Source organism: Chiloscyllium plagiosum, unplaced genomic scaffold, assembly GCF_037043375.1.
Source record: "Chiloscyllium plagiosum isolate Xiang-an unplaced genomic scaffold, Cpla_swu_hap1 HiC_scaffold_6, whole genome shotgun sequence".
Classification (NCBI taxonomy): domain Eukaryota; kingdom Metazoa; phylum Chordata; class Chondrichthyes; order Orectolobiformes; family Hemiscylliidae; genus Chiloscyllium; species Chiloscyllium plagiosum.
Window position 1 is genome coordinate 43,361,101 of NW_028270144.1, and position 23,326 is coordinate 43,384,426.

The 23,326-nt window shown below is 42.6% G+C and overlaps 1 long non-coding RNA gene across 1 annotated transcript; it reads left to right on the forward strand.

The window, feature by feature from the left end:
- The first annotated feature begins 6,286 nt into the window (after positions 1-6,286).
- On the forward strand, positions 6,287-8,885 carry LOC148149755 (uncharacterized). Its single transcript, XR_015757352.1, has 3 exons — positions 6,287-6,390; positions 7,563-7,933; positions 8,744-8,885. It is a non-coding gene; the product is annotated as an uncharacterized LOC148149755 (long non-coding RNA).
- The last annotated feature ends 14,441 nt before the right edge of the window (positions 8,886-23,326 follow it).

Here is a 23,326-nt window from a genome sequence, read left to right on the forward strand (position 1 = left end):
GAGGTGTCCATCCTTGATGGAGGTGCATGTGTCCAAGAATAAGACAGATAGTCGCAAGTAGTCCATGGTGAGTTTGATGGTGGGATGAAACTTGCTGATATCACTGTGTAGTTTTATCAGTGACTTCTCGCCATGTGTCCAGAGGAAGAAAATGTCGTCAATGTACCTGGTGTATAATGTTGATTGTAGGTCTTGCATAGAGAACAAGTCTTGTTCGAACCTGTGCATGAAGATGTTGGCATATTGGGGTGCAAATTTGGTCCCCATTGCTGTTCCATGTGTCTGAATGAAGAACTGATTGTCAAAGGTGAAGACATTGTGATCGAGGATAAAGCGGATGAGTTGTAGAATGGTGTTTGTAGATTGGCAGTTGTTGGTGTTGAGTACTGAGGCTGTTGCGGCGATGCTATCATTGTGGGGGATGCTGGTGTAGATTGCGGAAACATTCATTGTAACGAGGAATGTTCCTGGTTCGACTGGTCTGTGGGTGCTGAGTTTCTGTAAGAAATCCATAGTATTGCAAGAGAAGCTGGGGATCCCCTGTACAATAGGTTTCAAAATGCCTTCAACAGAGCCTGAAAGATTCTCACACAGGGTCCCATTGCCTGATACGATGGGACATCCTGGTGTGTTGGCTTTGTGTACCTTTGGAAGGCAGTAGAAGTCGCCTACATGAGAATTACAATGGGATGCGGGAACGTAGGGAACTCTGAAGGACTGGATCCAAAGTGTTTAATGCATGGGGATGTTCTTTGGTCGGATCAGCTGGTAGTTGCCTGTAGTGTTCCTGGTTGTTCAGTTGTTGGTACACTTCCTTGCAGTAATCTGTTCTATTCTGAATGACAATGGCTCCTCCTTTATATGCTGGTTCAATGACAATGTTGTGATTGGTTTTGAGAGCCTGAATGGCATTGCGTTGGGAACGGGTGATGTTTTGCTCTACCTTGTGGGTACGGCTGAATCTGGCATTTATATATTTCCTGACGGTTTGAGTAAACATGTCAAGCCCAGGGCAGCGGCCCTCCAGTGGGGTCCAAGTTGACACCTTCTTTGGTCGCTCCTCTACAGATCCCTGTGACGACTGTTCCAGTTCATCAGTGGGCTCATTGGGATCACTGCTAGCACCTTGAAAGAATTCCCGTAGTCTCATTAGTCTGATGAACTCCTCCATATCTGCTGCAAGAACCAACGGGTCCATTTTGGTTGTGGGGCAGATGTTGAGACCCCTGCTCAGGACTTCAATCTCTTCCGGTCGAAGGGTGTGGTCCGATAAGTTGATAATAGACTTCCCCGCAGTGATAATGTTGTCTACTGTGGTGCCAGGGTGGGCTTTGCTATTACTGGTCAGAATGCCAAGTTTCTCCAGTTTTATGTTCTTAATGTGCATGTAAGTGGTGTAGTTTTGTCGCCTTATCTGTTTGGCAATGTCGCCTAATTGTACAGCTGTATCCTGAGCGTAGGATGAGAGTGTGGACTCCATCTGAATTTCAAGTTTGTGGTGCCTGCTGTAGGGTTGGTGCATGAGATGATTGAGGAGTTTGCGAGAGGTGTGGTGGCACACAGACACACACACACCCTTACAGATATACACACTTCCACGCTGACACATGCATCCTCTCAGAGACTTAGACTACTCTACACTCACGCATACACATATACACTCTCTCTCACAGACACTCACAACTCCCCACCCCAGGCACACACACACACACTCCCACACTCACACATGCACCCCCTTACAGACTTAAGACACTGTACACTCACATACACACAGATATACTCTCTCTCACACTCACAATCCCCCAATCCAGACACACACAGATCCACCTGCACACATATACATATACATTTGTAGGGTGAATTTGTACTTGCAGAGTTACATTGTCCTTTGCTCAAAAACTGCATGAATTCATGTAAAATTCTGTTATCTCACTTTTTAGATTAGAATCAATCTAAACATCATGGCACAGACAGAGAACACAGGGGGCTAACACCTTCAACATATTGTCTAGCTAACACCAATTGTTACAGTTAACCTGAGAATGCAACTTGTAAGAAAAAAAATTGTGATTTACACATGAAAGAAGTGAAACTATCATGGTATTCGAACAGATGAAAGATTCAACAGACAATTAAAGTATTTTTCAATGTATAATTTCAGTTACCTCACACTGTAAACTTTTGCTATAAATTCTGTGCCTTACAATTGTGTCCTCCACAACCACCTGATGAAGGAGCAAGTGCTTCCAATTAAACCTGTTGGACTATAACCTGGTGTTGTGTGATTTTTAACTTTATACCAGGTAATGTTACATCCAGACAGAACACTCTCAATGGCGCACCTACAAAAGTTGGCAAGGATATTCGACATCATGCCAAATTTTCTCAGCTGCAATGGAAGCTGTAATATCAGTAATCTGATAATATCTTATATTGGGTTCCACAAGTAGAGTGATCACCCATTCCATGTGTGAAAAGGTACTTCCAAATTCTACATAAACCCTGCTTCATGGTGCTGGACTGATCCAATCTCTTTAACATTGAGTACAGAACAGGCAGTGAATCAAACATTTGATTGTATGTGTAAAGACACTTATAATTAATCCATTTAGTGCTGCCAAAGGCCTTGAAAATGCTGCTCTCCATGATGGTCACTGCATCCTCCCTCATGTGTAGATGAGCCATTCTTTTCTGCTACCTTCTGTGATGTGTCACCTTCTTCTGAAAAACAGAGTATGATGTGTTCTGCATATGTTTGATATAGCTGTCATGGTGAATAGCTGCCAGTCCATGTGAGCTCTGAGATAAGGACATGAGGTTTGAAACAATGCTAAATGTGTCAAGGTAAGCTGAAACATGTGAATTGAATGGTTAAGTATTGACAGAGAGAGTTAACAATGCCATTTGAACATCAAACTTACTTTGATAACATGCCATATCATCAAACCGGATCTTCTGAATCCATAATCTTGAAGCTAAACTCCTAACATTGATCATCATCTCCATTTCTTTGTACTATTCTGTGGAAACAATGACACAAATACAGAGCAGTACCTTAACCATCCTAGTGATCTGCTGAAGTATTTATTGATTTTTTCTGTTATGTCCTAGAAGCTCATTTGAATAATGGTAACTAAAATCATATTGTTAGATATCTGAATTTCCAGGGAAGTAACCAAGCTTTGGATGGAATTTCACTCAAGCTTGTTAGAAACTGTATATATTTACAGACAATGAAAAGGGATTGTGCCTTTTATGAATGAAACTAAAGCCTGGAGGACATAACTCTCTGGTACAACTCCCATGGTGTCACTTCAAACAATCAGAGTTGAACATAGACTAATTAACACATTAAGTTTGAATTGTTGCTCTACATGAAATTTGGTATTCTTGTATCTGTCCTGATGAGTCCCAGACAATAATTTGAAACAAATCTGTATTTTCTTTAGCAATACTCAAATTTTATATTGTCAACTAACCATCTTTGAATTTCACAGTTGTGAAGTGACCCTACAAATAATGGATGCATTGATGTCATCTTTCAAGGTTCTCTTGACACTGGAACAGTTGCTATGGATTAGAGGGCAGCTAATGTAACTCAACTATTTTAAAAAGGATCTAGGCAGAAAATAGGGAATTATAGACTGGTTAGCCTGACATTATGGCAAGGAAAATGCTGGAATCCATAATGTAAACAAAAATCAGAACATTTGGGGAATAGTGACAGGATTGGACACATTCAGCATGGATTTACAAAAGGGAAATCATGCTTGACCAATTGACTGGAATTTTTTAAGGATGTAACCATTGGTGTTGATAAGGGGAGCAAGGAGATGTGGTATATTTGTACTTTCAGAATGTGATCGATATGGCCCCACATAAGAGATTAGCATGTAAAATAAAAGGATATGGAATTGGCTATGGTATACTGACATGGATAGAAAACTGGTTGGCAGACAGGAAACAAAGAATAAAAATAAACAGGTCTTTTTCTGAGTGGCAGACCTTGACAAGTTGGGTACCACAGTGCTTAGAGATCAGTTATTCACAACATATATCAATGATTTAGAGGAGAGAATTAAAGGTAATATCTGCAAGTTTGACAAAAACATAAACTGGATGGGAAGCTGAGCTGTGAGGAGGATTCACACATGCTTCAGTATGATTTGGACAAATTGAATGAGTGGGCAAGTGCATGGCAGATGAAGTATAATGTGAATAAGTCTGAGGTTATCCACTTTGGTAGCAAAAGCAGGAAGGTGGATTATTGTCTGAATGGCAATAGATTGGAAAAGGACAGGTTGCAACGAGACCTCGGTGTCCTTATACATCAACTGCTGAAGGTAAGCATGTGGATGTAGCAAGCGTTAAAGAAGGCAAACAGTACATTGTTCTCCAAAGGACTTGATTAAGGAACAGCAATGGTTTGTTGTCATTTTGCTGGGCATTGGTGATATGACACCTAGAGTACTTAATGCAGCTTTGTTCCCCTTATCTGAGGAACGATGTTCTGGCCCTGGAAGGAGTGCAACAAATGTATATTAAACTGATTCCTAGGATGGCATGACTGGCATATGAAGAGCTATTGGATTAATTAGGACTATATTCACTGGAGTTTAGAAGAATGAAAGGGGATTTCATAGAAGCCTATATAATTCTAATGTGACTAGGTAAGGTAGCCACAGGAAGGATGTTCATGACAACCAGCACATTAAGGGCCAAGGATTACTGTCTAAGGTTACAGGGTAGGCCAGTGAGGATTATGATAAGAAGAAACTTCTCCACCCAGAGAGTAGTGAGCCTGCAAAACTCTGCTATAGAAAGTGGTTGAGGCCACACACTGAATGCTTTCAAAAAGGCATTAAATATAAGCCTTAGGCCTAAAGGGACATGATGTGGCATGAAAGTGGAAACAGAATACTGAGTGAATGATCAGACATGATGATATTGAATGCTGAAGCAGTCTCAAGGGGCTGAATGGCCTACTTCTGTTCATATTTTTCATGTTTCCGTGTTTCCATGTTGCTGATCTCTGTGGAAAGACGGAATTACAGACATTTTAAGAGAATGCATACAGCATTTTCAATAAAGTTGATGATTTGAAACCATAAATTGAGGTAAATGAGTATAATTTAAATGCCATTATGGAGACTTAGCAATATGCCAACCAAGATTCAGAATTGAATATCTAAGTATGTTTATTGTTTTGAAGGATAGGCAAAAGTGAAAAGGAGTTGATATGGTGCTCTTAACAAGGGATAACATGAGTGCATTTGTGAGAGATGATCTTAGATCAAAGGGTCATGATGTAGAAACAGTTCAGGAAACAGCAAAGTGCACCAAACCTTGGTGGGGAATTGTTCATGGACAATGAGATAATAATGTTAATGTAAAGCACTATATATAAAATGAGATTACAGATACATGCAATGTGGTTAACCCAGCACTAATGGACTCCTTCATTTATTTTAGCAAATTTAGCTTGAGACTTACTCTGTGAAGCATGACATGTGTTGCCTTCTATGTTCAAATTCACAAACACAATTAAAAAACATACACAGAATGAATGAAGTAAGTTTTCTTCCTGTGTGAGGACATGTGAATAATTTGAGATCCTTTGAAAGGTCAATTGCATTACTCAAACATTTTACGAGTACAGGTCAATGAAATGTGTAATAATTATATCCTACATGTAAAATACAGGCAGTGTTCAACTGTTAGGATACAAGTCCTGGTTACAAGCAATCGGGCTTTGTCATTACAAATTGAACACGGTCATTTTTGCAAGGCAGCAGTAATCACAGGAGACCTTAAAAGTGGCACATGCAGTCAACAATTAACAAAGATAATCCAAAATTTCATAGATTGCATAGAAGCATGAAGCTGATTTCCACTCACCTTAAACTGTAAGTATTCTCCAATATGTTTTTATATGCAATGCAGCCTTTCTTGATTGATGTGAGTGGGGGAGGGGCAAGTTACCATACAGCTTTTTTAAGTTTCAACTATAATTGTATGACATTTGCTAGTGTTGCACATATCAGTCCTATATATCCAAGGACCATGCAAGGACATTCCATTGCCCTCCTTGTCAGATTAAGCACTCAATGTCCCATTATATTATGGATGATGCTAAACTGTTACTTATGGATGATACAAATTCTGACTGCTCTCATTATAAACGCTTTGCAGCAGGGATATTGTCACTATGGTAGCAGTGTGATGACGACACAGAGAAATTCAAGAGGAACAGATGCATTAGCAAGCCCAGGACCAGGAGCAAACTGCAGCACCTGCCTCCAAATGGAGAATGCACACTGCGGGGCTTCCAGGATGTGGGGGAGCTACATGAATGCCAAAGTCCCCTGTCCCTGAAGCTATTTTCTGCAAGTGAGTGAGGCTTACTGTCACTACAGTTTAAGAATATCTTGAGATATTACCACTGAACTATACCAACTGCTGGAGCAGAAATTGTGACCTGATGTAGTGTGTGGCCATCAAGGTGAGAGCTACTACATATTTTTTATGCAATTGGCTGTTTTCACAGATGCTCTGGAGACTTATACGGGATCTCAATTATCAACTGACAGATGTATTAAGGCGGTTACTGATGAAGCTTGTGCAAGATTATACCATTTCATCTCGTTCCTCCATGACAAAGTCAGGCTTTGCCAACTTAACTGACTTTCCTCAGGCACAGACCACCTTTGACTGTACACACAATGCATTGAGTTTGCCATCTCATAACATGGATGGCTTTCTCAAAGAAAGGATTCCATTCTTCAATGTACAAGTCATCCATGATCATTGGTACCACATCTAGAAATCTGCATCCATGTTTCTGTGAAATTGAAGTGAGAGAAAAGAATGGAACTGAAAGTAGTATTTTAGAAAAAATGTCAACGTATGTACTGAAATGTTGAAGTGTTCATTTTGGACCCTTTCTATTGGTTTCAGGTCCAATTAGAATTATTTTGTTAAATTAATGTTTTGCAGTTTATTATAAAAGTCTTTCAGTCATAACACCACTGTAATAACAAAGGTAAATGTCTTGGAAATAGGTCAAACATTAACTAGCTACTGAAGTCTGGCTCAAAACAAAACTAAGCCATTAAAGAATGCTCAACAATGAGAAATATGTGCTAAACACAAATAACTTCTGTCACCATTTAAAATGAGTCCTTGTCTCCATTAATAGTTTTTACACATATTCAGGGTTAAACATTCTGTAGTGATTTTAACAGCTCAATATACGAGGAAGGCTGAGGTGAGGCAACAGATCTATGGTAAGAAATCTAATGCCCACTTGGTTTTGCATAAATATCACACTGGGCTCAAGATGCTTTTGGAAAATGAAGACTGGACAGCACACAGGAAGAGTGATAAATATTTATTGACTATTTACATTATTTAATGACATTTGGCTTAGCAGGACTATGTTTGAATCATATTCCCTCAGTTCCCAGTTCCACATGATCCATCATCATTTGACCTGATTGAAAATGCACTCCAGGAATTAGAATAACAACTATTCCTTTTGCGTTGCATGTTTTAATATCTAGATATCCATCCAATGGCACAAGATTGACTCTTTCCTGAATGCAATATGAAGAAGCTGGGGTCCAGGTGACAGGAAGCTGTTACCACTGACGCAACTGAGGGTCAGAGAGGAAAAGTAATTTCGGAAAGAGCAGTTCAAGGTGTCTGTGTGCGACTCAAGCTTGGAACAACCCTTTTCTTCCTGGCTCAAGAGGAAACAAAAAAAAAAAGAAATTTCCCTTTCAGGAGCTGTTCCTTTTCTTGTCCAGAAAGATTGGACTGACAAGAAAAACACCACTTCAGAGTCCTATGGTTAAACTCGTAAGCAATGCGTATACTTTATTTCAAGAAAAGAATCTGGAGGTGACCTGTTTTCTTGCTTAATAAAGAACAGGTAAATATCAAATTGTCAAGAAGTCAATGGTTTAGGAAAGGGAAAATTGCATGGGTTGTTTTTCATGCCTATGTTTCACATGTCAGACTGAATTAAAATGTCTTCTTTAACTCCCATTAACCTTTGGTGTTTTAGAGTTATAGAGATTTTTACAGCATGGGAAAAAGGCTCTTCAACCCATCATGTCCATGTCATTCATCAAATATCCGTTCATTCTTATTCCATTTTTCAGTACTGGGCCCAAATCTTTGTAAGCTACATAGTTTCAAATATTCATCCAATCACTTTGTAAATGTCTTAATGGTTGCCACCTTGAATAAACTTCTAGTCAGTCTGTTTCAATACTCATCAGCCAATGGGGGAAACAAAATTTATTCAAATCCCCTCTAAACTTGCTTCTCCTTACTTTAAAACTGGGTGGGAGAGAGCGAGCGATCGGGTGAAATTGGAAGGGAGGAAGGGAGCAAAACTGGGTGGGAGGGAGCAAGCGATCGGGTGAGACCGGGAGGGAGGGAGCGAGTGAACGTGGGTGGGAGAGCGTGAGCAAATGAGTGACAGCATTCCCCAAAGTCGCTTGTGAGGCTTTAAATGAAATAAACATATGTGCTGCCTGCAACTCCCAAGAAGCCAGCTATGAAGTGCAATGCTTTAATGTTTGGCAGCAAGGTCTTGGCATATTTTCCCCATGACATTCTAATAATTCTCTACTGTTTTACCAAACATGCCTAAAATGCTAATAATGTTTTTATTCCCTCTTTTAATTCTTATACACTATTAATTGCTTGACTTTGGTTTATCTCTTGGTTTTAGGTGATTGTCAAGTGTCTTGGGACATGCAATAACAAAGCAAGGTTCTATGTCATTTTTTGTAAAGCTGCAATGCTTGTTTAAAACACACATTTTTTTGTTCACGTGCTTGTTCTTCAATTCTCTAATCTTCCTGTTTTGTTGATAATAAATCATTATGTACACCATTTGTAGTCAAATAATTATGTGCAGTGTTTCTTTTAGTTCTTTCAGTTGTATTTAGCATAATGTTCTAGCAGTAAGATAATTTGCTGCATCATCAGTATCAGAACCTTCACCTATGCACTGTGTTGGCTGGTTAACTTTGTTGATAAGCGTTTAGAGATAGCACCTGTTAACATGACTACAAACAAACAGACCAGCTCTCAAAACACCAAAGAAAAAGGCTCAGAATGATTACTTTAGAATTTAAAATGTATGAAAATCTGGCAAATACATATCTTGTTCTCACCACACACATTAAGAAACTTTATTGTAAAATTTTCCAGTTGATGGTCACAGTGGAATCTGCATATCACAGTTTTTACACAAGATTCTTTCCGTTAATATCAGAAGTAGGATATACAATTAATGAGACTAAAAACAGAAAATGCTGGAAGAACTAAGCAGGTTTGGCAGCATGTGTGGAGAGTGAATAAAATTTCAAATCAAGTATGACACTTCTTCAGAACATCAATAAAATGACCAGTTTAACAGCTCAAAGGCCTGTGCCCTATCTCTATGAAAATTTGTGTCATGCTAAATTCATACTTAAATGATGCTCAAGTGCAATATAACAGATTACTTGTGGTAATAGTATGATGTATACGATGATGCAGCTCTGACATATCAGCTATCACATGCTATTAGAACTCTGAGAATGGAGACTGGAAGAATTGTTGAGAGCTGTGTTTTATGTCATAGTAGGTAGTGGAGTGGGTTGCAAACATGGAGCAACAGGGATGAGGAAAGGTGGGAGTTGCATATTTAAGATGGGAACATAATGGGATAATTAGTCGTGCTGGGGAGGGAGAAAGAACAGGTAAACTGAATAAGAGGCAGAGTAAGGTTAGGCATCTGGATAAGGATGGAAAAACAATGACTGCAGATGCTGGAAACCAGATTCTGGATCAGTGGTGCTGGAAGAGCACAGCAATTCAGGCAGCATCCGACGAGCAGCAAAATCGACATTTCGGGCAAAAGCCCTTCATCAGGAATAAAGGCAGAGACCCTGAAGCGTGGAGAGATAAGCTAGAGGAGGGTGGGGGTGGGGAGAAAGTAGCATAGAGTACAATAGGTGAGTGGGGGAGGAGATGAAGGTGATAGATCAGGGAGGAGAGGGTGGAGTGGATAGGTGGAAAAGGAACTAGGCAGGTCGGACAAGTCCGGACAAGTCAGGGGGACAGTGCGGAGCTAGAAGTTTGAAACTAGGAGGAGGTGGGGGAAGGGTAAATGAGGAAGCTGTTGAAGTCCGCATTGATGCCCTGGGGTTGAAGTGTTCCGAGGCGGAAGATGAGGCGTTCTTCCTCCAGGCGTCTGGTGGTGAGGGAGCGGCGGTGAAGGAGGCCCAGGACCTCCATGTCCTTGGCAGAGTGGGAGTGGGAGTTGAACTGTTGGGCCACGGGGCGGTTTGGTTGATTGGTGCGGGTGTCTCGGAGATGTTCCCTAAAGCGCTCTGCTAGGAGGCGCCCAGTCTCCCAATGTAGAGGAGACCGCATCGGGAGCAACGGATACAATAAATGATATTAGTGGATGTGCAAGTAAAACTTTGATGGATGTGGAAGGCTCCTTTAGGGCCTTGGATGGAGGTGAGGGAGGAGGTGTGGGCACAGGTTTTACAGTTCGTGCAGTGGCAGGGGAAAGTGCCAGGGGAGGGTGGGTCGTAGGGGGGTGTGGACCTGACCATGTAGTCACGGAGGGAACGGTCTTTGCGGAAGGCGGAAAGGGGTGGGGAGGGAAATATATCCCTGGTGGTGGGGTCTTTTTGGAGGTGGCGGAAATGTCGGCGGATGATTTGGTTTATGCAGAGGTTTGTAGGGTGGAAGGTGAGCACCAGGGGCGTTCTGTCCTTGTTACGGTTGGAGGGGTGGGGTCTGAGGGCGGAGGTGTGGGATGTGGACGAGATGCATTGGAGGGCATCTTTAACCACATGGGAAGGGAAATTGCAGTCTCTAAAGAAGGAGGCCATCTGGTGCATTCTATGATGGAACTGGTCCTCCTGGGAGCAGATACTACGGAGGCGGAGGAATTGGGAATACGGGATGGCATTTTTGCAAGAGATAGAGTGGGAAGAGGTGTAATCTCGGTAGCTGTGGGAGTCGGTAGGTTCGTAAAAAATGTCAGTGTCAAGTCGGTCGTCACTAATGGAGATGGAGAGGTCCAGGAAGGGGAGAGAGGTGTCAGAGATGGTCCAGGTAAATGTAAGGACAGGGTGGAATGCGTTGGTGAAGTTGATGAATTGCTCAACCTCCTCGCGGGAGCACGAGGTGGCGCCAATGCAGTCATCAATGTAGCGGAGGAAGACGTGGGGAGTGGTGCCGGTGTAATTACGGAAGATCAACTGCTCTACGTAGCCAACAAAGAGACAGGCATACTGGGGCCCATACGTGTGCTCATGGCTACCCCTTTGGTCTGGAGGAAGTGGGAGGATTCAAAGGAGAAATTGTTAAGGGTGAGGACCAGTTCGGCCAAACGAATGAGAGTGTCGGTGAAAGGGTACTGTTGGGGACGTCGGGAGAGGAAAAAACGGAGGGCTTGGAGGCCCTGGTCATGGCGGATGGAGGTGTAGAGGGATTGGATATCCATGGTGAAGATGAGGCGTTGGGGGCCGGGGAAACGGAAGTCTTGGAGGAGGTGGAGGGTGTGGGTGGTGTCTCGAACGTATGTGGGGAGTTCCTGGACTAGGGGGGATAGGACAGTGTCGAGGTAGGTAGACATGAGTTCAGTGGGGCAGGAACATGCTGAGACAATGGGTCGGCCAGGGTGGTCAGGCTTGTGGATCTTGGGAAGGAGGTAGAACCGGGCAGTGCGGGGTTCCCGGACTATGAGGTTGGAAGCTGTGGGTGGGAGATCTCCTCAGGTGATGAGGTTCTGTATGGTCTGGGAGATGATGGTTTGGTGATGGGGGGTGGGGTCATGGTCGAGGGGGCAGTAGGAAGAGGTGTCCTCAAGTTGGCGTTTGGCTTCAGCGATGTAGAAGTGAGTGCGCCAGACTACCACTGTGCCCCCTTTATCCGCTGGCTTAATGGTGAGGTTGGGATTAGAGCAGAGGGATTGGAGGGCTGGGTGTTGTGAGGGTGAGAGGTTGGAGTGGGGAGGGGGGTCGACAGGTTGAGGCGGTTAATGTCCCGTCGGCAGTTGGAAATGAAGAGGTCGAGGGCAGGTAATAGGCCAGCGTGGGGTGTCCAGGTGGATGCAGTGTGTTGGAAGTGGGCGAAGGGGTCCTCGGAAGGTGGGCAAGAGTCCTGATTGTGAAAGTAAGCTCGGAGGCGGAGGCGACGGAAGAAGTGTTCGATGTCACGGTGTGTATTAAATTAATTGATGCGTGGACAGAGGGGGATGAAGGTGAGTCCTTTGCTGAGGACTGATCGTTCGTCCTCAGTGAGTGGGAGGTCTGGAGGGATGGTGAAAACTCAGCAGGGCTGGGAGCTGGGATCTGGTGTGGGTGTGGAGCTGGGAGTGGGGTCGGAGCCAGTACCTGGAATGGGTATGATGGTGGGGGGAATGGGGGTGGAGGCATGAGCAGTAGTAGTGTTCCCCTCGGGGTTCTGGGGGGTGGGGATAGTGACAGTGAGGTCTGTGGGGGCGTGTCAGCAGAATGCAGGTGAGTGGCGCTGGTGGGGTCGGAAATGGTGGCAGACTCGGCAGTAGGGGTGGCGGAAGTCACTGAGCGTGTGGCATCGGCGATGATGTGAGGGCCGGAAGTGGCTGTGGGAGTGGCCATGATGGGGGCAGAAGTGACATCATCAATCAGCTTGGGGGTGGTAGCTGCATCAGCCGCATGGCTAATGGCATTTCTGAGGCCAGGGGAATCTTCTGAGATGTTTGAGGAGCGCTGGTTATGGAGGTGGGTGGATAAAAGTTTGTTGTACTTACAGTTTTTGATGTTTGAGATGGAATTGAAATACTGTTTGTTGAGAGCATGAATTCTCCTGAGGATGTAGTACAGAGTGGGTCCTTTGCAATTCTGAGAGAGTGTGGCCCTCAGCTGAGGCAGGGCAGACTGTAGAGAGGTTAGGTGCCGGTGCATTGCTGCAAGCGTGGAGCGGAGGATCTTTAAGGAGAACTGTTGCTGGTGTTTTTGAATCTGTAGTCTGTGCTGTTTGTCCTGTTCGGGTCCGAACTCTGCTGGTTTAAAGGTGGTCCGGAGTCTGTGTGGGATGAGTTGGTTACGGAGGCATGCACTGAGGAAGCAAATGTGGCTGTGGTACCGAGTTTGTTTCATGACATGGTTGAAGAGCTTCAGGGCTGAGGAAATGACCTGGGAGTTGCAGTGGGAGAGGGACTCCCTGAGATTCTTGTAGAGAGAGAGGAGAAACACTTCTTCAACGCAGGCATCCTTGCAAGAGGATTCGCAGTAGGGTTAAAATCAATGAGGTAAAAACAATGACTGCAGATGCTGGAAACCAGATTCTGGATTAGTGGTGCTGGAAGAGCACAGCAATTCAGGCAGCATCCAAGGAGCAGCGAAATCGATGTTTCGGACAAAAGCCCTTCATCAGGAATAAAGGCAGAGAGCCTGAAGCGTGGAGAGATAAGCTAGAGGAGGGTGGGGGTGGGAAGAAAGTAGCATAGAGTACAATAGGTGAGTGGGGGAGGAGATGAAGGTGATAGGTCAGGGAGGAGAGGGTGGAGTGGATAGGTGGAAAAGGAACTAGGCAGGTCGGACAAGTCCGGACAAGTCAGGGGGACAGTCCACCCTCCTCTAGCTTATCTCTCCACGCTTCAGGCTCTCTGCCTTTATTCCTCATGAAGGGCTTTTGCCCGAAATGTCGATTTTGCTGCTCGTCGGATGCTGCCTGAATTGCTGTGCTCTTCCAGCACCACTGATCCAGAATCTGGATAAGGATGGCAATAGCAGGAATATCAAGTAGATAGAAATAAAAGGGGGTGTAGGACCATTCGGCGCAGCTACTTTGGCGCGGTCGATTTGGCTGGTTTTGGCACCACCCATTTCGGCGCAGACCCATTTCAGTGTGAGCGAGTTGGCGCAGCTCTTACAAGCATTAATGAAAGCAATAAAAAGAAAAAATAATGTTTATCCTCTTCAGTAAAAATGTTAAAAAGAAAATAAAAATTAAAAAAAAGGCAAATACAAAATTGTTGATGGCATTTTAACGGGTTTTATTTTATTTTAATAGTTTATATATTAATATATTTTATTTTAATATATTTTAATAATTTTAATAATAGTAGTTTAATAACTATTACTGAATAACTACAAAACAGTTCTGCGCTGAAATGGGGCTGCGCCATAATGGGTCGTGCCAAACCAGCCGCACCGAATCACTTGCGCCAAAGTGGCTGCGCCAAATGGTCCCACTCTGAAAAAAAGACTGTTTGTCAAGTGAAGAAGGTTGAAGCAGGACAGGAAGCATGCCAGAGGAAAGGAGAAAGCTATCCATAGATAGGGGAAATATTATGGTCCAGTCGGGACGGGTAGATGGAGAAGGATGCAAACCTGGGATGGCAAGATGGCTCTGTGGTGAGCACAATTGCCTCGTAGCACCAAGGATCCAGGTTTGATTCCATCCTTGGGTGACTGCCTATTAATTAATCAATACAACATGGAGTCAAAAAAGAATCTGCTCTACTCACTATTGTGGATTTACAGCAAGGTTACACTTTAATTAAAAACTGTGCACTTATCTGCTCCCATTCCTCCAAGGTCAGCTGTGAATTTCCCTGTTTGATTTTCCTTAGTCACACTCCGATGCAAATTCTCTGCATGTCTGCGTGGGTTTCCTCCAAATGTTCTTGATTCCTCCCATAGACAGAAAATGTGCAGGTTAGGGAGACTGGCCATGCTCAAATGCCCACAGAGGTCAGGAAGGTACAGTCTAGGTTGATTAATCATGGGAAATGCAGGATTCCAGGGATAAGGTCCAGTAGTGGGTCTGTGTGGGATGACCTTTGGAGGGTCGGTGTGAACTCGATAGGCCAAAAGGGCTGCTTCCACACTGTAGGAATATTATGATTCAAATGGAAATTGAACAAACGGCATTTTTCTCCGAAATTGAGTCACAAATGAAGTTGGTATTGCAAAGTAAAGGGGCCTGATATCTGTTTGTATGTATTCATACACAGCATAAGCACACTCAACTGATGAAATTAAAACAAAAACTGTAAATGCTATTATGTGAACACTCTATGAAAGACTTAGCACTAAAAAGAAGTAGTCAACGCAGAAGACAAGTGAATAACCTCTTACTACACCAAATACCAAAATTCAAGTATATCCTGTCACTCATTTAGTTCTGAGAAGGCCATCTCTCTGTAATTCAAGATGGACAATGGGAAAAAAATTGTGGCTTTAAGTGCAGCTTCTTTTTTGAGTAATTCTAGGTCTTGAAGGTGATTTCCTCAAATTCCAGAAGCAGCAATTATTATTTTATAAGTTATCGCATTGTTTTTGAAGTTTGGAGGAAAAAAGATCAAACTAACAGCACTTTAAAAAGGAGGAAGACAGACGAAGGTAGAGACCACATGGTCAGAGAAAGAAACTTCCACTGCTGTCTGACACAGCCTTGAATCTGCATCACTACTGCCTTTACTATTTGAGTTCAAGTATTTCTGGACATTGGAGTGTGACTAGGAAAAATGAACAAACAGGGAAATTCACAGCTGACCTTGGAGGAACAGGAGCAGCTAAGTGCACAGTTTTTAATTAAAGTGTAACCTTGCTGTAAATCTCCAATAGTGAGTAGAGAGGATTCTTTTTTTAATTACATGTTTAATGATTCATATAAATATCCCAACCCAATCTAGTTACACCTGCCAGCAGCCGGCCCATATCCCTCCAAACCCTTCCTATTCATGTACACATCCAGATGTCTCTTAAATGTTGCAATTGTACCAGCCTCCGCCACTTCCTCTGGCAATTCATTCCGTACACGTACTACCATCTGCATGAAAATGTTGCCCCTTAGGTCTCTTTTATATCTTGCCCCTCTCACCCTAAATCAATGCCCTCTAGCTCAGGACTCCCCCACCCCAGGGAATAGACTTTCTCTATTTATCCTATCCATGCCCCTCATGATTTTATAAACCTCTATAAGGTCACCCCTCAGCCTCTGATGCTCTAGGGAAAACAGCCCCAGCCTATTCAACCTCTTCCTGTAGCTCAAATCCTCCAACCCTGGAAACATCCTTGTAAATCTTTTCTGATCCCTTTCAAGTTTCACAACATCCTTCCGAAAGAAAGGAGACAGAATTGCATGTAATATTCCAAAAGTGGCCTAACCAAGGTCCTGTGTAGCCGCAACATGACCTCCCAACTCCTGTACTCAATATTCTGATCAATAAAGGAAAGCATACCAAATGCCTTTTTCACTATCCTATCGACCTGCGACTCCACTTTCAAGGAGCTATAAACCTGCACTCCAACATTTCTTTGTTGAACAACACTCCAAAGGACTTTACCATTACATATGTAAGTCCTGCTGAGATTTGCTTTCCCAAACTGCAGCAACTCGCATTTTTCTAAATTAAACTTCATCTGCCACTCCTCAGCCTATTGGCCCATCTGATCAAGATCCTGTTGCAATCTGAGATAAGGAAAACACTGTAAAAGACAAGGCTACAAAGATATTGCTGAGGCTCTAGTGGTGCTGTGGAGGTGCCCCTACCTTTGAGCCAGAAGCCCTGGGTTCAAGTCTCACCTGTCCTTGAAGTGCACGTTAACATCTCTGCATGAATCAATTAAAAATATCGGCAAAGATCTTGCACGTGGCACAATGAGGAAGTGGAAATGTCAAGTCATGTTTGAGCTTTTTTTTCATCATGTAGAAAGTAGTTCAATCCAAGTCTATTTTTCACAGATCAACACTTCTAATCCGAATGTCTGACAAACTTGACCAAGCAACTGTACTAACACTGTTGATGTTAAAGAGGAGAAGAAGGAATGCCCAGCACAACCACAATCAGAGATATGAGGGGTGGGTAACTGCAACTATGGATTAACTGACAGCAGCTGAAGAAGGGAAACAGAGTTTCAGCACCATTGAGCAATGTGCTAAGAGAGGGACTACCAAAGATAATGTAGCCACCTGCAGATGAGTGAAAAGCATTCTCTGCAGAACTGGGATCACTGCCTTCATCATCCAGTTCCTGCTGGCAGATTAGCAAGTGCTTGGCTTGGGAGGCAATGATATGTTGTGCAGAAGATCACAGCAACACTGAACTTCCTAACCCTAAGTTCCTTTCAAACGTCACAAAATAGGAGCAGGAGTAGGCCATTCAGCTCTTTGAATTGAATTGCATTAGCTTTACTATCACATATAAACTTTTCACAGTATTCATTGAGTATAAGTCGCTATTTACAGTGCCATCTTAGGCACAAAGGTACATAGATACAGCTTCTTTAGTTACAAGATCGTAGAAAATAGAGAAATAAAGTGTCCAGCGATGCAGAAAAAAAATCCAGAACAGCGGTATTCCAACTGGACGGCATGGTGACAAATTTCTCTTTGACTCAGCCCTAATTGGCCTATTCCATGTCCTTAAAATGTGACCCCTGGTTCTGGACTCCACTGTCTATACAATCTTCACAATCGTTCAAAACTCCAATGAATATAGTCCTAACTGAGCTAATCTCCCTTCATAAATCAGTCTTTGAATCCTAGAAATCATCTGATAAATGTTCATTGCACTCACTCCACAGCCAGAACATTAATCCTCAGATAAGGAGACCAAAACGGTGGGCGGCATGGTGGCACAGTGGTTAGCACTGCTGCCTCACAGAGCCAGAGACCCGGGTTCAATTCCCGCCTCAGGCGACTGACTGTGTGGAGTTTGCACGTTCTCCCCTTGTCTGCGTGGGTTTCCTCCGGGTGCTCCGGTTTCCTCCCACAGTCCAAAGATGTGCAGGTCAGGTGAATTGGCCATGCTAAATTGCCCGTAGTGTTAGGTAAGGGGTAAATGTAGGGGTATGGGTGGGCTGCACTTCGGCAGGGTGGTGTGGACTTGTTGGGCCGAAGGGCCTGTTTCCACACTGTAAGCAATCTAATCTAATCTAATCTAAAACTGCACACAATACTCTCGGAATAGTCTCATCAAGGCCTTGTTTGTGCAGAAACTCATCCCTGCTCTTCTTGCAAAATCCGCTTGCAATAACAGCCAACATACTATTTGCTTTCTTCACTGCCTATTACGCCTTAATGTATACCTTCAGCAACTAGGGTACTTGGACTCCCAGGCCTCATCTATTTCCCAATCTATTGTCGTGTAGATATTAATCTGACTTCCTGTTTTTGCTGCCAAAGTGAATAACCTCACGGCTATCCACATTATACTTCGTCTGCCATCATTTGCCCCTCAACCTGTCCTCATCACACTGAAGTATGTCTGTATCCTCCTCACAGTTCATCCAATTGCATTTAGTTATCTAAATCACTGAGTACATTGTGAATAACTGGGGTTGAAGCACTGTGGTTCCCTACTACTCATTGGCTGCAATGCAGAGAAAGACCGATTTATTTCTACTTTTTGTTTTGCATCTATTGACCAGTTCTCTGTCCATGTCAGTAGACAGCCCCCAAACATATACTCTTTAATTCTTTATGTATGGTATATTCCAATTGACCACGTAAATGTAAATTCATGATCTCATTACTGTCATTTGCAGGAAAATAATATAGTTTGACCAGTCATAGTTTCCAAGCCTTCAGATTTGTAGCCATCATTGGACTCTCTCAGGTACCTGTGGTCATTGACTGCACCCGTGTGGTATTTGGAGCTCAGCAACATCATCCAGCATCCCCATTATTATATCCATTCTCAGTCCACTCTCATCTTTCATCATCCCAATAACCTGACTTGCTTCAGGCCTTGCAGTAGACCAAATTTGTTCAAAAGTAGACAGCCAAATTGCAATCACTTGACTTTCATTTTATTTTGAACTTTCTGTCTCTTCATTACAGCATTCTAAGGTGTTTAGACTCCAGAGTTTCATGACAACCGTCTGAAGTCTTCAGCTGCATATAAAACAGAAAGCCGGTGTGGGGAGTATTCTTGCTAGAATTTCAATATAAAGGTAATTTTATGGATGAGTTTTAGCAATGTTTCTTTTATTTAATGTACATTTTTGTTGAAATGGGTAGATCTTAACAATTAGCACTCCACGTCACAGTAAGGGAATATACGTTAGAATGCACAATCTTAGAGGAAAATGCTCTCTGCATGATTTTTTCCCCATTAAAATTAAATGGATGGAAATAGATGATCTGTGTGCTGACCTTTGTGCCCAAAATCTGCTTTACATTCCTGCCACATAAAGTTTTGCATAAAAAATGCTAATTCATAAAGTTTACCATGAAATGCTATTTCTGGTTTTTACCTGGCTAAGTCAAAAAGAAAGTGAAAAATGGAAACTGTGTTAAGAATTCAGAACTTCTTTTTGTGTCTCCTTGTACATCATGAGCACTTCTTGCTAATTTTTGATTTGTTCATTTTTATCAATATGAATTTTTTACCTGGGTGGTGTTAATTGGAAGATGGGGGGAAGTGGGGAGCATTTGTGGGTTGCCCTTATACCAGTCGTACTTGCTTTATGAACATACGGTGTCAAAAGTCGAGGGGAAGATATCAGATGTGGTCTGAAGATAGACGGAGGCTTCACAATGTGTGGATTATCTGTGCTCGTTTGTTTTGATGTGGGTAATAAATTTCATGCTACTTGTTCACTGCAATGGATCTTGCGGTCCAGAATCAGATTACAGTAGTGGTTGATAGCATGCATCAGTAAAGGACCCCGGTTTGGCATTACCTAGCAGCACTTAAAGCTAGAATTCAGCCTTTAAGGTCAGTCTGTACTTCTTCAAGTAAATGGAAATTCATTGTGCAACTTTGGAACTCTGCCTCAGAGGGCAGTGGAAGTCAGTTAATTAAATATTTTTAAGGTGGAGGTAGATAATTTTTTTGTTGAAAAAAGGAATTCCAGGTGCTGGAATTCATTGCTGAATATATTCTGAGAATATCATTAAATCACTGCAGTGTAGAAGCAGGCCATTCGGTCCATTAAGGTCACACCAACTCTCCAAAGAAGATCATATTTATTATCCCATCCCACACTGTCCTACCCTATCATGATGCATTTTACCATTTAGCCTGCACATCCCTGGACACAATGGGCAACTTAGCTTGGCCAATCCATCCAACCTGCACACCTTTGGACTGTGGGAGGAAACCCACACAGACATGGGGAGAATATGCAAACTCCACACAGACAGACACCCACAGGAGGAATTGAACCAGTGTCCCTGGTATTGGGAGGCAGCAGTGCTAACCACTGAACCACCATGCTGGCTATTAAAAAAAAATTGAATATGGGTGCAACAGGCCAGATTGTGTGCTGCAAACCTCTCTAGCACTGGAAGCAGGTAGGCAGAAAAATAGAGATCTTCCTTCATGTCTTTGCATATATTTTGCATACTGCTCAATTCATTATCCTCTCTCTGCTCACCTATCAATATTCCTAATGAAGCCAGATGTTTTTAGCCTTAATCTAGTCTCAGACACAATGATTCTGTAAACTTTGCACTCATATCTCTCAGCCTCACCGCACTGCTAGCAACTTGATTCTATCCTTACTAATCTGAATGTTGCATATACACCTGTCAATGACAGTCTTAGTGTGAAAACCTCACATTCTTTGTTTAAGTGAAGCTCCATCTTCCCACTGAGGTCAACCTCCTATGGGTTGCATGGCAAAACCATCATTTAAAATATGATGAATTCATGTTAGACCCAGTGGTATCTGTGTGATAGCTTTTTCAGAGAGTTTGTGTTGTATGGAAACATTATTTGTTACGTATACATTGTTTGGCACTAAGTGTAGGGGTATGTTCTTTATGTCATATGGCTGATCAGGAGTCTTTTTCAGTCTTACTGTCTGCCATTGATATATGTTATGATTATTCTTCATGTTGAAAATTGATCCATCTATCTGACCATGTTGGGAACCTTCCTTTCCTGACATTAAGTCCTGGGAGTAGCAAGTGAGGAGAAAGTTCTGGTGTCAGATTCAGACCCAAATAGTCTTGTTCGGATGCAGCGATGCTAACTATTGTGTTAAAAGGCATCCTAGAGCAGATCAAGCAGTTCAAAGCTAGGCATTTGTGAGGCAGCATGTGCTATCAGCAGTTGCTGAATTGCATTTAGACACAATCTGTCATTTTGGATCCTATCATATCCCTCAACTACCATTGAATTTAGGGCCAAGCCTTATTCATTGAGAAGTGTATGCCAGGAGTACCAGCAGGCATATTGAAAAATGATATTGCAGCCTCATGAATGTTAAACAAATTACTTCATGCATGCTTTATTTATATGGGGCATTGGTTGACTATAGTTCAAATACTTTGAGTCTCTGTATTTAAGAAAGGAAGCAAATGTGTTGAAGATGGTTCAAAAGAAACTTACTAGGTTGATGCCTGGAATGGACAGATTGCCTTATGAAGAAATATTGAGCAGACTGGATTTTCTTTTTCATCAGAGTTTAGAAAGGCAAGGGTTGATTTATTTGAAGTTTATAATTTCTGAATGATCGTGCAAAGTGAACTTGGAAATGCCTTTTACTCTTGTGAGGAAGTCCAGAACAAGAGGACAATGCTTTAAAATTAGGGAATTTTTTTTCTCTTAAACCTTGTGCAATTTTGGAATTTTGACTTGAAATGGGTTCATTAAATATCTTGAGGTGGAGGTAGTTTCTTTACACAGAGAATGATGGGTGCATGGAATGAATTGCCAGCGGTGGTAGTAGAACCAGATACATTAGGGACATTTAAGCGACTCTTAGATAGGTACATAGATGATAGTACAATGAAGGATGTGTAGGTTAGTTTGATCTTAGAAGTCGGCACAGCATTGAGGGCTAAAGGGCCTGTACTGTGTTGTACTATTCTTTGTTCTACGTTCTATGTACATCTTCTTTAGATAAAGGGACTAAAACGTACACAATAACTCCAACTACTCTTACTAAGGCAGAATACAATTGCACTCTTATTTACTGTTGTATTAAATCCCCTTGCAGTAAAGAGTGATATACTAAGTATACTAACCCACCTTTCCACTTCCTCATCCAAGTCATTTATTAAAGTCACAAAGAGCAGAGGTCCCAGAACAGATCTCTGCGGAACACCATTAGTCACCGAGTTCCAGGTTGAATGCTTTCCATCAATTACCAGTCTCTGTCTTCTATGGGCCAGCTAATTCTGTATCCAGACAGCCAAATTTCTCTATATACCATGCCTCCTTATCTTCTGAAGTAGCCTACTTTAGGGAACCTTATCAAACGCCTTGCTAAAATCCAAATACACGACATCCACTGCTCTACCTTCATCAATGTGTTTTGTCACATCCTCAAAGAATTCAGTAAGGTTTGTGAGGCATGACCTGCCCCTCACAAAGGTATGCTGATTATCTCTAATCAAGCTATGTTTTTTGAAATAATCATAAATTATGTCTCTCAGAATCCTCTCCAATAATTTGCCCACTACTGATGTAAGGTTGACTGATCTGTAATTCCCAGGGTTATCCCTATTCCCTTTCTTCAACAAGTGAATAACATTTGCCACCCTCCAATCATCTGTTACTACTCCAGTGGATAGTGAGGAAGCAAATATCACTGCCAAAGGCACAGCAACCTCTTCCCTTGCTGACCGTAGTAACCTTGGAGATATCCTGTCTGACCCAGGGGGCTTATCTATTCTCATGTGTTTCAAAATTTCCAGTACATCATCCTTCTTAACATCAACCTGTTCGAGCATATCAGCCTGTTTGTCACTGTCCTCACAACTGGCAAGGTCCTTTTCAATAGTGAACACTGAAGTCATATATTCTCCCATACCTCCTCTGACTTCAGGCACAAGTTCCCTCAATTATCATTGATTGACCTACCCTCACTCTGGCCATATTCTTGTTCCTCACATAAGTGTAAAATGCCTTGGGATTTTCCTTAATCTGACCCATAAAAGCTTTTCCGTGCCTTCTTCTTGCTCTTATAAGTCCATTCTTCAGTTCCTTCCTGGACATCTTGTAACCCTCTAAAGCCCTATCTAATCTTTGCTTCCTCAAATTTAAGTAAGGTTCCTTCTTTCTCTTGACTAGATTTTCCACATCTGATTAGATTATCTACAGTATAGAAACAGTCCCTTTAGCCCAACAAGTCCACAGCAAACCTCCAAAGAGTAACCCACCCAGACCCATTCCCCTGACTAATGCACCTAACATTAAGGGCAACTTAGTATGGCCAATTCACCTGACCTGCACATCTTTGGACTTGGGAGGAAGCTGGAGAACCCAAAGGAAACCCATGCAGACACGGGGAGAATGTGCAAACTCCACACGGACAGTCGCCCAAGATGGGACTCGATCCCGGGTCCCTAACCA